This window comes from Hypanus sabinus, chromosome 14 (assembly GCF_030144855.1).
Source record: "Hypanus sabinus isolate sHypSab1 chromosome 14, sHypSab1.hap1, whole genome shotgun sequence".
In the NCBI taxonomy this organism is placed as follows: domain Eukaryota; kingdom Metazoa; phylum Chordata; class Chondrichthyes; order Myliobatiformes; family Dasyatidae; genus Hypanus; species Hypanus sabinus.
In genome coordinates, this window is record NC_082719.1 from 37,743,171 (window position 1) to 37,758,612 (window position 15,442).

Consider the following 15,442-nt stretch of genomic DNA (forward strand, 5'->3'; position numbering starts at 1 on the left):
GTCCAGTTAGGAACTGTCCAAGTCTCATACCAGACTAGCTGGGCGTAAACCATCTAAAAATCATATCAATTGCTTTTAACTAATTTTTGCAATTCTGATTCTTGTAAGGAATCTCATTGGTTATTTATGCTAAACTTTAATTTAGTGCAGCAAAAATTGGTGTGATCTAACTTCAAGGCATATGTTTTTTTTTTCCTACCCCAGCTGCCACCAAAACCACTTCAATCATGTTGGAGTTTGGTTGTCCCCTTAATGCAGACTTCTCACAACATCAAATGAAGTATTTTGGCCACAGAATCTATGTCAATTCTCAGAGTTGTGCTATTCTTCTAATTAACCCATATATTATTTATTAAACTTTAAAAATCTTCTCAAGGTGATTTCCATGACATTACAGAATTCACAAATGTGAATGCTTTGTTGTAATTTAATATTATATGAAAGTACTTGTCTCTTCCAAAAAAAATTAGTTAAACATTTAGTAACAGAAAATTAGGTGTTCTGTCCAAGTACAAGGATTTGTGGTATGTTGATATACTATTTTCTTGTTTAATAGAGCTATTAATCTATTAAGAAATGACTGCCTCCATTACAGAAACAGATGTTGCTGAAGAAATAGGCTAATAATAAGCTAATACTGTATGTCTTTAGGTAATTTAGAATAAAACAAACCTGGTATAGAATAAGCAAAAAATATTCAACCATTCTAAGCTCAAGTTCACCGTTCAGTCAAACCACTTCATCTCATTGTTTCTAACCCTATCCATATTTCTTTCAATCTTAGTTCACCCTCACTTACTTATCTAGCCTCCTCTTAAATCCTTCCATATTGTTTTATTAACCACTCTTTATAGTGGTGTGTTTCAAGTATACTCAGCAAAGGACTATTTTACTAAAAATCCCTAATTGATTTTGTGATAATTGCCTCTCATTGATGACCTTTGGATTTGAATGTTTCACAGGGTAAATTCTCATGCTGAAACATCATGTATATATATTTCTTGATTAAGCATTCTTGTTCATTTAAATAATTAATAATGGGTTATATGTAAAATATGTAATTGCATATATTATCATGCACCCACATGATACTTGCCTGACTCACTTAAAGTGAAGACAAAGTTACACCCATATTTTGGACTTCCCAAGGTTCCCTTTGAATTAATTTAATGTTTTGAAATTACAAAACATAACTTTGGTGATGAAGTACGTTGAAAACAAATCCAGTATGGCTACCAACCTACCAAAAGGAGACACTGCGCAGAACGGCAAAATAGAGTAGCACATGCAGAGATATCGAGTAAAGAGGCCATAGATGGAAGAATTCAGCATTCATAAAGTGTGAGTACCAGATGATAACAATTATTAAAAAAAGTGCAGAAATGCCTGACTGCATCAGAAGAATTGACGAGAATGATTACACAATGAGTTATTAGTTCATGTATACTGAACTATTGGAACACCGTTTTGAAGCAAATGAAATAGCCGGTGAAAAGCAAGTGCCAATTTTGCTAAATGCATGAGGTCTAAAGGCGTACGGTTTGCTTCAAAGTTTGACTGCTCCAACCAAAGCATCAGATATTAGCTTTACTTCTATTGTAAAAGTGATGCAGGAGTATTTGAAACCAAAGCCATTGTTAAGTTCAGAATGCTTTAGGTTTCAAAAGCAGAATCAAAAGGAGGGAGAATCCATTTCAGCATATGTGGCTGAATTGAAGAGATTGAGCATTGCCAGTTCATTGATGGTCTTAATGATGCACAAAGAGATCATTTAGTTTGTGGGATCTTAAAGAAAGCATTCAAAAATAGCTCCTAACTGAAGCACAGCTTACATTCAAATGAGCAGTGGAAATCACTGTTTTGACAAAAACTGCAGAAAGACACAACTGAGTTGCAGTCAGGAACAAAAGTGAACGTGAACAAAATTGCATTGTTTAAGCAGAAAGCAGCCTAGCTGAGCAAAATGTATTACCGCTACGGCAGGGGTTGTAATGCACCAAAACAAATGCAGATTAAAAAGTAAAACTTGCAGAAGATTCAGCAAAGTACATCACACACAAAGAGCATGTTGGGCAGACAAAAAATAAATGGACTGCACAGAGAAGAGAAAAAGCAAAAAAAGTCAAGTTACAGTTTCAAAAAGAGCATTAATTTGCCTGCTGTCAATGAGAAATCTAATCATGAGTGACACAGAACTATACAGCCTTGAAATTTACAGTGTGAAAATCAGCAATAGACAAGCACTGTGGCTTGTACCAGAAGTGAACGCCAAATTAATTAAAATGCAATTGAACACTAGTTCCGCTGGTTCAGTCATTCCACAAAATGAGCTTGAATGGCATTTCAAAGATATTAAACTGAAACCTGGAAATACTCAACTAAGAGCTACCGGAGAAGAGATAACTCTTGTGGGATTGACATTCATAACACTGAAATACAACATTCAACATGCAGCATTATGTTTGTACAGAGTAAAAACAGGAAGATCATCATCATCAGGGCATGATTAGCTGAGACAGCTACAACTTGATTGGAGATCCATCCACCATTTGCATGCCATAACACCCACAATGAAGACAACTGAAAGTAAATTAAGAAAGGTACTTGAAGATGCCACAACTATCTTCATGCCGAACACAATGAACCAGTACCACACAGAGGATGAACATATGTTGGTGCCAACGTCTGTGTCTTTGATTGGGAAGCATATTGAACCAAGGAAGGACAGTGCAGCTCAGAAGTTTGAAAGTAATAAAAGCAGTGGTCCAACTACAACATTTTGTGTAGGCAACATATTTGACAAAGCTTCTGATATGTTATCAGGCAGTTACTTGCAAAATGCAGCTCGATTTTAAGCTGGAAGAGAGTTCAACAAGCTTCAGAAAGTTTGCAAGCATTCAGCATTTGTGGGTATAAAGAACCAGAATCCACTCTGCGTGCATTAGGGTTATTGCATGAACTTCAATTGGGAGACATAAAGCTGCTTGTAAAAGTAGACATAATAGACAAAGCCCAGCTGGATGAGAGGAATCAATGGAGATACGAAAACAGAGGATTCATTCGGATGATGGAAGAAGAAACCATGAGGAAATATCAGATTGTGAAGAAAGCGATAGAGAGATCAATAAGAGAATACTACAGTGAACTAAACGTACCTTTCCAAGGTTAAGGTGCACAAGCTAGAAGAAGAAAAAGGAGGAAGAAGAAAGATGGCTACTGCAGTCTCAGTGTCAACTTCTACAACGTGTACATCGAGGCCCCAGACCTGAGATTACTTCACAGCCAGAAGTCTCACCTGCCAAGCAGAGTGATCCCACTTGTGAGGAAAGTCATTATCCCACAAGATTGAGAAGTCGTACACAGTAATTAAAAGCTTAGGCCTGAATGGGACAATTTAAAATTTACTATGCTGTGGATATCTGTATATAGTAGTTGTACCAAGCTGTGTAAATAGTTGAGATCAAGTTGATGCACCATCAATAACTCACACTGAGACGTAAGGCGAGATATCGGCTTTTATTGACTGGAAGAAGGAACCAGGAGTGAGTGTCTATCATACAATGTCCTGGAGACTGAGGCCGAGCGTCAGGCCTCAGATCTCCTTTATACAGGGGCCTGTGGGAGGAGCCACAGGAGCAGTCAGCAGGGGGCGTGTCCCGACAGGCACATAGTTCACCACACAAGTCAAGTCACTTTTATTGTCATTTTGACCATAACTGCTATGTACTGTACATAGTAAAAATGAGAGAGTGTTTTTCAGGACCATGGTGCTACATGACACAGTACAAAAACTAGACTGAACTACATAAAAAACAACACAGAGAGAAAAAAACAACAACTTCACTAGACTACAGACCTACCCAGGACTGCATAAAGTGCACAAAACAGTGCAGATATTACAATAAATAATAAACAGGACAATAGGGCAGTAAGGTGTCAGTCCAGCCTGTGGGTATTGAGGAGTCTGATAGCTTAGGGAAAGAAACTCTTACATAGTCCGGTCGTGAGTGCCCAGATGCTTTTCCCAGACAGCAGGAGGGAGAAGAGTTTGTATGAGGGGTGCGTGGGGTCCTTCATAATGCTGTTTGCTTTGCAGATGCAGCGTGTAGTGTAAATGTCTGTGATGGCAGGAAGAGAGACCCTGATGATCTTCTCAGCTGATCTCACTATCTGCTGCAGGGTCTTGCGATCTGAAACGGTGTAATTTCCGAACCAGGCAGTGATGCAGCTGCTCAGGATGCTCTCAATACAACCCCTGTAGAATGTGGTGAGGATGAGGGGTGGGAGATGGACTTTCCTCAGCCTCCGCAGAAAGTAGAGACGCTACTGGGCTTTCTTTGCTATGGAGCTGGAGCTGAGGGACCAGGTGAGATTCTCTGTCAGGTGAAAACCAAGAAATTTGGTGCTCTTAACGATCTCTACCGAGGGGCCGTCGATGTTCAGCAGGGAGTGGTCCCTCTGTGCCCTCCTGAAGTAAAAAACCATCTCTTTTGTTTTGTTCACATTCAGAGACAGGTTGTTGGCTCTGCACCAGTCCGTTAGCCGCTGCACCTCCTCTCTGTAAGCTGACTTGTCATTCTTGCTGATGAGACCCACTGATGTGTCATCATCAAACTTGATGATGTGGTTCAAGCTGTGTATTGCAGCACAGTCGTGGGTCAGCAGAGTGAACAGCAGTGGACTGAGCACACAACCCTAGGGGGCCCCGTGCTCAGTGTGATGGTGTTGAAGATGCTGCTCCTAATCCAGACTGACTGAGGTCTCCCAGTCAGGAAGTCTAGGATCCAGTTGCAGAGGGAGATGTTCAGGCCCAGTAGGCTCAGCTTTCCAGTCAGTTTCTGAGGGATGATTGTGTTGAATGCTGAACTGAAGTCTATGAACAGAATCCAAACGTATGTGTCTTTTTTATCTAGGTGGGTTAAGGCCAGGTGGAGGTGATGGCAATGGCATCGTCTGTTGAGCAGTTGTGATGGAATGCAAACTGCAGGGGATCCAGTCATGGGGGCAGCAGGGTCTTGATCTGCCTCATGACGAGCCTCTCGAAACACTCCATGATGATGGATGTGAGTCATTTAGGCAGGACACTGAAGATGCATTCTCTATTGATTTTAAGTTTATAGCTAACCAAAGAGAAGTGTTGTGTACTTAATATTTCAATAATATTTGAGTAATCTTGCATATATACTTTTGTTGATCAAGCATTCTTGTTCCTTTAAATCATTAATTAATGGTTATATGTGTAATGTGCTGTAACGTTTCATGCTAATATTATAGTTTCCCTGCAGCAGCAGTGTTTGGGTTATGACTAGAGATGATGGGGATTTTGGAATATCCGCTGGCCAATGAGGGATGTTTTCTTTCTTGTGTGCCCAAGTGAAGGTTTTGCGGTCTTTTGTTTGGTGGAAAATGGAGAGAGAAGATACCAGAATGGGGAAGTCGTAGTCTACAGGACAGAGTAGACTTGGAATGGGATTGAGAATCAACAGCTGGGGAGAAAATCAAGGGAAAATGAACTGACAGAAAAATCGTTAGCTCCAACATTGCGAAATAGACTGTTTCATGAGAATGGCCCCTTTTTTTTTTCTTGTTTCTTTACTAACCCTATAGTTAAATTAAGAACTATAAAGGTCAATCATTTAATTGCATATTGTGTACTGTTTGTTATTTGGTGGTACTGATTTGTAACGGGATACATCACGCAACATCCACCCAAACAAGGTTTCTTAAGTTTGGTCAGGCCAGAGGCTGTCTTTCTCCAGAGTAATCTGCCAGCCAAACCTACGGGTTACATATATAAAACACATTAACTGCGTGTGTTATCACACTACGTCATGATTCTTGTACACCATGCTTAAAGTAAAGATTAACTTACACCTGTATTTCAGACTTCCCGTGACTTCCTTTGAATTAATTTAATATTTTGAAGTTAAAAAAATATAATACCATCCCCTTCTCATTTCCCTGAAAGGTGAAGTTTCTTTTTTTTTGTTTAGGGATCTGAATATTAGTGGCAATGCAAGTGCCTATCATTAAACTGTAATTAACCTTGAGGTAGAATAATAAGCCATCATTTTGATTTGCTGCTGATTTTGTGCTGAAGATACTCCCACATGATGTTAACAAGGGGGTTGGAGGATTTAGATTCGGCAATGATGAAGGCTGAACAATATATTTAAATGTCAGAATTGTGTGCATCTTAGAGAAGAATCTGCTTGAGGCTTTGTTTTAAGGTGTTGCTGTCCCCTACCCTTCTACAGGTTACAAAATAATGAGACACTGTTAGATTGGCAAGTACTTTTTGTAAATGGTAAATACTGCAGTCATCGTGGACCAGTGGTGGAGAGCACAAAAGTTTAGCTGCCAATCATGGGACTATCCTTCTTGTGAGTGCTGTTGTGAAGCCTGGGCTTTGCTGGAATTGCATTCATCCAGGGAAGTGGAGAGGATTTAATCATCCTTTAATGTGCATGTTATTAAGGAGGTGGGAATCGATTCAGGTATCAGGTGTAATCCCTGGGACCTTGATGGACTCAGTGAAGGTAATTTCATTGCTTGCCAAGGATAAAAAAGTGGATTCTCCTTATCCAGAGATGGTCATTGCCTCACATTTATGGAATAAGTATTGTTTGCCAAAATTTTGTTTCAAGTTTTAGACTCGGGTCATCTCATTTTCAGAGTAGTTGCAAGTGGAATTGAGCATCATACAACCCACAGTGGCTCTTGGATGGAAGGAAGATTATTGATGAAGAGGTAAAGATAGCTGGGTCTAAGGCACTCCTGCAGTGTTTATTCACTTTATGATTGCACTGTATCTTTATAAAATAGTAATCAGAGTATACTGTCTAGTCCATATCATAAAGGTATACAGCATGGAAGCAGCCTCTTCAACTGATCTGTACAATGCTGACCAAGCCGTCCTGTTTAAGTTTGTCACATTTGCCAGTATTTGATCCATAGCCTCTGAACCTCTCCAATCCGTTAACCTGTCCGATTGTCTTTTAGAAGTTGTTGGCGTACCTGACTCAACCACTTCCTCTGGCAGTTGAGATACAGTTAGATACTACCCTTTGTGTAATACAATTGCCCCCTGAAATGCCTCTTGAAGCATTCCACTCTCACCGTATTGTGGCAAGCATTTAGTCCATAATGACAGATGAGGAAGCTTGTTAACTCAACAACCATTTTATTGTGATAAACACAAAACAGACCAGGTACCATGACCCAGAGAGTGAACACAAACAGTCTCACACAGACGGGGGAGGTGACCATCACACACCCTGGTTACATTTAGGGTGACCCACAAATACACAAGTAAATAACTGTATAACCCAAGCTGTGTCAGAGAAGGGTGTCAGACACCCTGAGCCAATAGACTGGTCCTGGACTTATTACCACTTGGCATAATTTACTTATTATTATTTAGTTATTTATGGTTTTATATTGCTATATTTCTACACTATGGTTGGTGCGACTGTAATGAAACGCAATTTCCCTCGGGATCAATAAAGTACGTCTGTCTGTATAAAATGTAACAATAAATGAACTGGAACTTCCAACATAATCACTCAAAAGCATTTTAATACAAGAACAATAAATAGTACTAGTCATTAAAAATGTAGAGGCGGGCTGTTGACCACCCACCCCCAGAGGATCACACTGCCCCCACCTGAGGGGTCAGCCATCCTTGGCATCCCCAGAGTCCATAGCAAAGTCCAAATGTCCTGGTGGGTGTCGACACTGCTACCTGTTTGTATGAGACAAGTGACAGGGCACTGGGAGTGTCACTTCCTTCCTTCAGCTTCACTGGGTTAGTGGTGGCCAAGAGCTGACACAGAGCCAGCCGGTTCCAGTGCAGCACGACTGCCTTTCGCTACTCAGGCAACCACATCCGGTACGCCACATTGTAGATGCGATCGAGTACCTCTCCCTGCCCCTTCCAGTGACTCCCAGGCCTAGGGGATAGTCCCTTCTTCCAGGAGGGGCAGTAGACCAATACTTTGGCCCCCACCATGTACTGCTGCATTGGCTCCCTGGACTGGCAGCCTGGCCCCTTCTTGGTCATGCAAATGTCGCAGCCGTGCATGAATAGCTCCACATCCTGCCTGTACCCAGCCCAGTAGAAACATTCACGCAGACTGCCCAAAGTCTTGGCAACTCTGAAGTGGCTGGCCCCCACCAGCCTGTGCAGGGACCACAGCACCATGGTGCGGACCCCCTAGGAGACCGCAAGATGCAAGAGATGTCTGTCACCATCAGTCAACTGCCCCCACCAGAACAGCGACCCTTCATGGACCACCAGCGTTCCCTGGGAACAGGACAGAGACCTCTGTCACTCTGGCCATCGTCCCACACTTGCTCCTGGTTCAGCTGTGTTGGGTTGGACAGCTGTGGAAGGTGCTGCACTACCCTGGGATGCTGTGTAATGGGTGGTGATTACTGCCCCTGTTGGTACCACTTCCTGCAGCAACCCCACTGGAGAGCCAGAGTCAGCACTGAGGTAGAGTGTTGCCCCTGAAAAATCCACATGGGACCTCTGGAGGGACAGCAGCTCCAGCCCAATGATGCAGGGCTCCCAGATGTCGGGTTGCCATACCTCCTGCTCCACTGTGCTTTTCCCCACTCTGATGCGCAGCCTCCTCTTCCCTTGCATTGCCACACAGTCGCCGGTGGCTGTAGACAGCCGGACTGCTGTCGTCGTGCACCTAGGCTGGGATGGCTGGTCCATTTTGGGGAGAACACAGGGATGGATGATAGTGATAGCTGACCATGCGTCCACCAACTACTGGCAGCCTGAAAGCGAGAAACATGAATAATCCAATTTTTAAAAAAGACCAAAACCCACTGCACAGATGAAGAGAGAAAAGAAATCTCAAAACATATAATCAATAGAAGCAAGTCAACAGCTCTCCAAACCAGACTGAGTACGCAGATCACACCCGGAGCAGCTAGCGTAGGCCCAAGCCTTGGTCCTAGTTCATCATACTAATGGGGCAAAAATGCACAGCAGCCAGATCGGTTCACAGCCTCAGTGCCACAAAGAGAGGAATGAACTTCAATGGGACAGCAAGTAGAATCAGCCCCACCCTCACCTCCGGTACAGACACTCAAGCTTCCAGTCTATCTTGGCCGGCATTTAAATTGTCCATGCACCAGGTAGCATGTCGCTTTAGGACCCAGACCCCAGTGCAGCGACACAGCTGCCCCACACATCCCGAAGCTGGTCTCGATCTCACCAAATAGGTTTGGAATGATCCAACCTCGCATCCCGGTTAAGTGGACCAGCATCAAAGCCCTTCCACATAATTTCTCTCCAAGTAGCTCACTCTGTCTCTGACAATGAGACCAACTGCACCTGAGACACTGGCTCAAACACATTGCACTTCGCAACGCCCCGGCACGGCTCATGCCTGAACCAGCCTCACTTCCACCTTGCTCCTCACTGTCTGCAGCAATAGTTCACCACAATTTGCTTCAGAATAGGTGTTATAAGTAATGTTTTTAGTTGAAATCCTTGCCTATCAAATTACCAGTAAGCTGCTGCATGCCTTTAGTAGTGCCATTTTAAACCCAAAGTATATTCAATGCCCTAACTTATAAAGGCCAGTATGCCAAAAGTCCTCTTCTCCATCCTGTCTACAACACTCCCTGGGGCCCTGCAGTGCATTGTGAAAGTCCTATCTGGATTTGACTTTCCAAAATGCAAAACCTCACTCTTACCCAAATTAGACTCCATTTGCCATTTGTCAGCCCACTTAACCAATTGATCAAGATCCCTCTGTAATCATAGATAAAGTTTTAATTGTCCATCATGCCATCTATTTGAGTTTCATCTGCAAATGTACTAGTTATGCCTTGTACATTCCTATCCAAATCATTCATATGGATAACATCACATCTACCATCCTGTGTTCATCAAATTTCTTGGTTATATCATCTAAAAATTTCAAAAATATAAGACATTCTGTGCATGCCAGCAATCCAGAGCAGCACACACAAAATGCAGGAGTAACTCAGCATGAGAGATAGCATCTATGGAGAGAAATAAACAGGCAACAATTCAGGCCAAGACCCTTCATCAGAACTAACAATTCTGTCCAGTTTGTAAAATATGATGACCAATGCACAAAGCTGTTCTGACAGCCCCAGCTATAAAACATAGACCAGTACAGCACAGGAGCAGGACCTTCAGCCTACAATATTGTGCTAAACCAATTAAATTATTAATTAAATATCTAAATAAATCTGGGTAGGTGTAGTTTGTCAGCCTTGACAGCAGCCCACCTAGAAGGAAAACTCTGATCTTAAACCTCCGCTACTTTGCGGCCATACCCACTCACAGGAAAGGCTTCAAGAGTAAAACACTGTGGATGAAATCCACTTGTCATTTCTCTGCCTGTATCTGCAACTTATCTCCATTCTGCTCTATTCTTTGCCAGTTATCTACACTATCCACAATATCATTCACAAACATATGAGCTCACCCTCTACATTTTCATCCAATTCATTCATATACACATCACAAACAGTACAGAACCTAGTACAGATCCCTGCAGAATGTCATTAATCACATACAGTGCTGATAAAAAGTATTCACTTCCCCTTGGAAGTTGTCATGTTTTATTGTTTTGCAACATTGAATCACAGTGGATTTAATTTGTTTTTTTTTACAGTAATCAACAGAAAAGACTCTTTTGTGTCAGTGAAAACAAATTTCTACAAATTAGTCTAAAAGTATTACAATTATTAAACAGAAAATAATTGATAGCATAATTATTCACTCCTTTCAAGTCAGTATTTAGTGTAGTTTTGTGTCACTTTGCACATCTGGACATTGCAATTTCCCCATTTGTCTGTACAAAACTGCTCAAGCTCTGTCAGATTGCCAGGGGATCATGAGTGAACAGCCCTTTTCAAGTCCAACCACAAAGCTGCAATCAGACCATAGAACCTTCTTCCAGCTACTTCAGAGTCTTCCACATGCCTTCTGGCAAACTCTAGCTGAGATTTCATGTAAGTTTCTTTCAACAGTGGGTTTCTCTTTGCCACTCCCCCATAAAGCTGTGACTGATGAAGCACCTAGGCAACAGTTATTGTATATGCAGTTTCTCCAATCCCAGCTACTGAAAACTGTAACACCTCCAGAGTTGTCACAGATCTCTTGACAGCCTCCCTCACTATTCCCCTTCTAGCATGGTCACTCAGTTTTAGAGGACAGCCCACTCTAGGCAGATTTACTGTTGTGTCATATCCTTTTGTTACTTGATGAGTGACTTAACTGTACTCCAAGGGATATTCAATGACTTGGATATTTTCTTCTGTCCATCTCCTGACTTGTGCTTTTCAATAACCTTTTTGCTGAGTTGCTTGGAGTATTCTTTTGTCTTCATGGTGTAGCTTTCCCCTGGATCCCGACTCACCAGCAGTTGGTCCTTCCAGATACAGGTGACTTTTTTACTGCAATCCATGGAAACACATTGACTGTGCACTACTGATCTCCATTCAACTAATTATGTGACTTTTAAAACCGACTGGCTGCACCAATGATGATTTGGTGTGTCATATTAAAGGGGGCAAATACTTATGCAATCAATTATTTTGTGTTTTATGTGTATTATTAATTGAGAGATCTGTTCTTACTTTGACATGAAAGAGTCTTTTTCTGTTGACCAGCATCAAATAAGCCAAATTAAATCCACTGTGATGCAGTGTTGTAAAACAATAATAAATGAAAACTTCCAAGGAGGTGAATACTTTTTTTATAGGCACTACAACTAGAAGAAGCCCCTCTGAACAGCACCCTCTGTCTTTACTGGGCAAGTCAGTTCTGAATCCAAACGACCATTGATCCCATACATCTTAATCTTCAAAATGAGCCTCCCATGAGGGAATTTGTCAAACACCATGTAGGCAGCACTCACAGTTCTACCTTTATCAATCACTCTTGTCACCTCATCAAAAACTGTCTTGACTGGTCAACCACTGTATTTCCATATGTAGGTATATCTTACTGCTCAGAAACCTTGAATTATCACAGATGTTATATTTACTGCACTATAGTTCATCGGTTTCTCATTGCTGCAACCCTTAAATAAAAGTATAACATTCACTACACTCCAATCTATTGGCACCTCACCCATGGATTAGTATTATTAGTATCCCACATCAGTATTACAAATACATTCTCATTCCATAAGTTTTATCATAATTTGTATTAATTTTCCTGTATTAACAATGCCCCACTCTCTATCTATCCCTTACCCAACCACATTTAGTTCAGTCAGTAAGTTTATAAATTGTCCTTAATTTCCATTTTCACATGCTGCAATAAGCCAAGTGTTGCAGAAGATTATCTACAGTATGTATTGAGTATGAACTTACATTTTTAGATAGCAGTCAAGGTCAATCTTTTGACCAGATCTTCGTCAACTTCAGTGTCTTACACACACATATCATCAAATAGTAAGACATGCAAAAAAGATGCTTGCCTAGGAATCATCTGTGGAAAACCTGGGCAGCTGTCTGAGCTGGTTTCTGGATACGTCATCTGTCAAACATGCCAAAACATTGAAATCTTTTGAAATGTCTCTGACATGCAGAAAGATTTAAAGACTATTAAAAAAGCAATCAAACAATTAGAGTATTTTAAAATTTATGAAAGTTTGGACCAAAGCATTAAAAAAAACTTAATACATCAAAACAATATAAGAAGTAACTAAATTCAATTGCAGAAAAAACAAATGTTTACCTTTTATCCTTGGTAACAACCCTATTCTATTTAAATAACTGCAGCCATTTTTCCTGCACCAAGTTGAATCCATTCATAGTTTCTCAAGTTAATGCAACCTTATCTTCCTTTGCTATGGGGGAGCGGGTGAGCTCTGAGTCTGACATTCTGCTCATCCAGGGAAAGTGCACACACAATACATCGCCTCTCTTTTCCCGGTGTAGTGATCGCCATCTGGCTTGTTAGGCAGGAGGCCACTGCAAATGGCCTCTCCTGCACTACTGTGTCCGTAGCAACACCTTCTTGTCGGTGCCCCGCATTTCCACCAAGCTTGCTACATCATGGCGTGACCGAATGTCCGGCAGTATAACTGGATGGGTAGGCTGGGCTCATTAGCCTTGGTTGGCAGCCGGCCTAAGAGAAGAACAACTCTGACTCCAAACCCGGGCAGGTGGGGCTTGTCAGGCCATCCACCTAGGAGAAGGACACACCAACGTAACTGCTACGACCCGAGGACCTCGCTGTCACCGTCCCAGCTTGCTAGGATATGGCAGATGAACCCCGGGTGTAAAGGGTGGTGCCAGTACTGCGCACACTGCACTCCACCTGAAAAAACTATTGCGCAGGCCGAAGGACGCCACCAGCGAGCCTGCAGCAGACGTGGGCAGCCCCCTTCCTAAATCTTCATTCACAAAGCCAAGCCACAATGATGATCTTTCTCTACTACATTCCATGAGAAACTCAGTGTTGGAGCATAGTTAGGATAAAGTGATCAAAGGGAAGACATCTGTATCTGGACTGCAAGCTACACAAGGTCCAGGCCACTTTGATTTATTACAATGCCATAGTTGTTTATATTATACAGGTTCTACTGTGCCCAGAGCTTTCTACCTTCTACCATGCAAATGGTGAATTTTTACAGTCAGATATTTGCCATGAAGTCAGCCATGAAGTCAGTACTAATTTCTGGCCTCCACATATTTTGCCTATATCCATCAGTATGCTATGTGAATCCTGCCTGAAGGTCTAGATGAATTTCAAACACTGGATGACCTCTGTGTATTCTTTTTTGGTCAAAGAATTCAAGGAAATTGATCAAGCAAAGCAGAATTCCCTTTTGCTATTAAGTGCCTATAAGGCCCTACTAATGTGATAGTTCAGATTTGAAGGAAAATATAACTATGTGTAACTTGGAAAATTCCTGTCAATTGAAGAATTCCCAAAACTATGGTCAGACATCCACAGTGGGGAAGCTGTGCATCCACCCTGCTCCAGGCTGGACCAGCTGTAAGGAATCTTCCTTACTGATTTCAGAGAGAATAATGTTACGGGACGGTATTCCAGGACTTGCATGATTGACAGTAGTAAAAACTGCACTATTGTCACATCTAATGAATCCCTGAGCACCACCAGAGATGGAGAACCTTCACTGCTACCCTCAACACCAGCAGCGTAATGGGCAGTAGGCAGAATGACTATGAGATATTACAGTAAGTAGTAATTTCAATAGTTTTAATTATATCACTATTTAAAATACTTCTGAATTTTAATGTTTTCTAGGATTTTAATATGTCTTTTAAACCATTTTAATCTTTGAAAGTATCCATATTCTATTGAATACAAGAAATATTCAAAGGATTCAAAGTCTATCTATTATCAAAATAGGGATACAATATACAACTCTGTGATTTGTCTTCCCCACAGACCAGCATGAAACAAAGAAAGGCATGGAATCTGTACAAATAAATATAACCCCCCCAACACCACACTCAGAAAAACAAATCACACAATAGGCAACATAAAGGAATAAGCAAAAACACAGAATATAAAATGTAAAACTGAAAGAGTCCATATTCAGTTCAGTTCAGAAAAATACATTGCTCCTGACAGCTTGCTAAACTAGGGCCATAGTTTAGCCAGGTGTCAAAGTGCTTTCTAGCTTATTTGTAGGTAGGCCTCCACCTTCCCTCCCATGCAATCTCATTACATCATGGAAAATCCTGATGTTGTTCAAGGCTTTGCCAGAAGAAATTCAGTTATCAACCAAATTCCTCCTGTGAAAATTGCCTAGATAAACACAAAAATTACTTCAAATTTTGGACCATTATCTTCATCCACATGAATCCTGTTTCTCCTCCTCCTGTAACGTGGGTTCTTGCATCAGTAATGTGGTTCCTTTGTTTTACTATTCATATAGCATATGCCACTGCACAGCTAGTGTTAATGATTGTTAATGACTGTTCCTCATAGTTTATTTTTATATACCCCTTTCTATAAACATTAATTTTCCTCCGGCCATTCATGTCTTCCATTACATTAACCTGCCCAGTGCTCTCCTATCCTGCTTCATTTAAATTCAGATATTTCATTATTGTGAACATTCAAATAATGAAAACATTGAATTAAGGGCAAGAGTTTATGACATGACACTTAAAACCCATTCCACCATTTAATGCCTGATCGTATTAAATTGCAATCTTAATTTTGCATTCCAATCTACCTACGGTAATCTTTGATTCCTTTGCTTTTCAAGTTTTATCTACTTCTGCCTGAAAAAGTACTCAAAGGCTATACTTCCATATTCTTTGAGGAAACAAGTTCCAAAGTCTGATAGCTCTCTGATAGATAGACACACCTTTCGCACCTCCTCCACATCCCATACTCAGCTGACATCATTTTCAAATGTCGTAAATGGGACCCCCTTCTTGCTAAGGAACT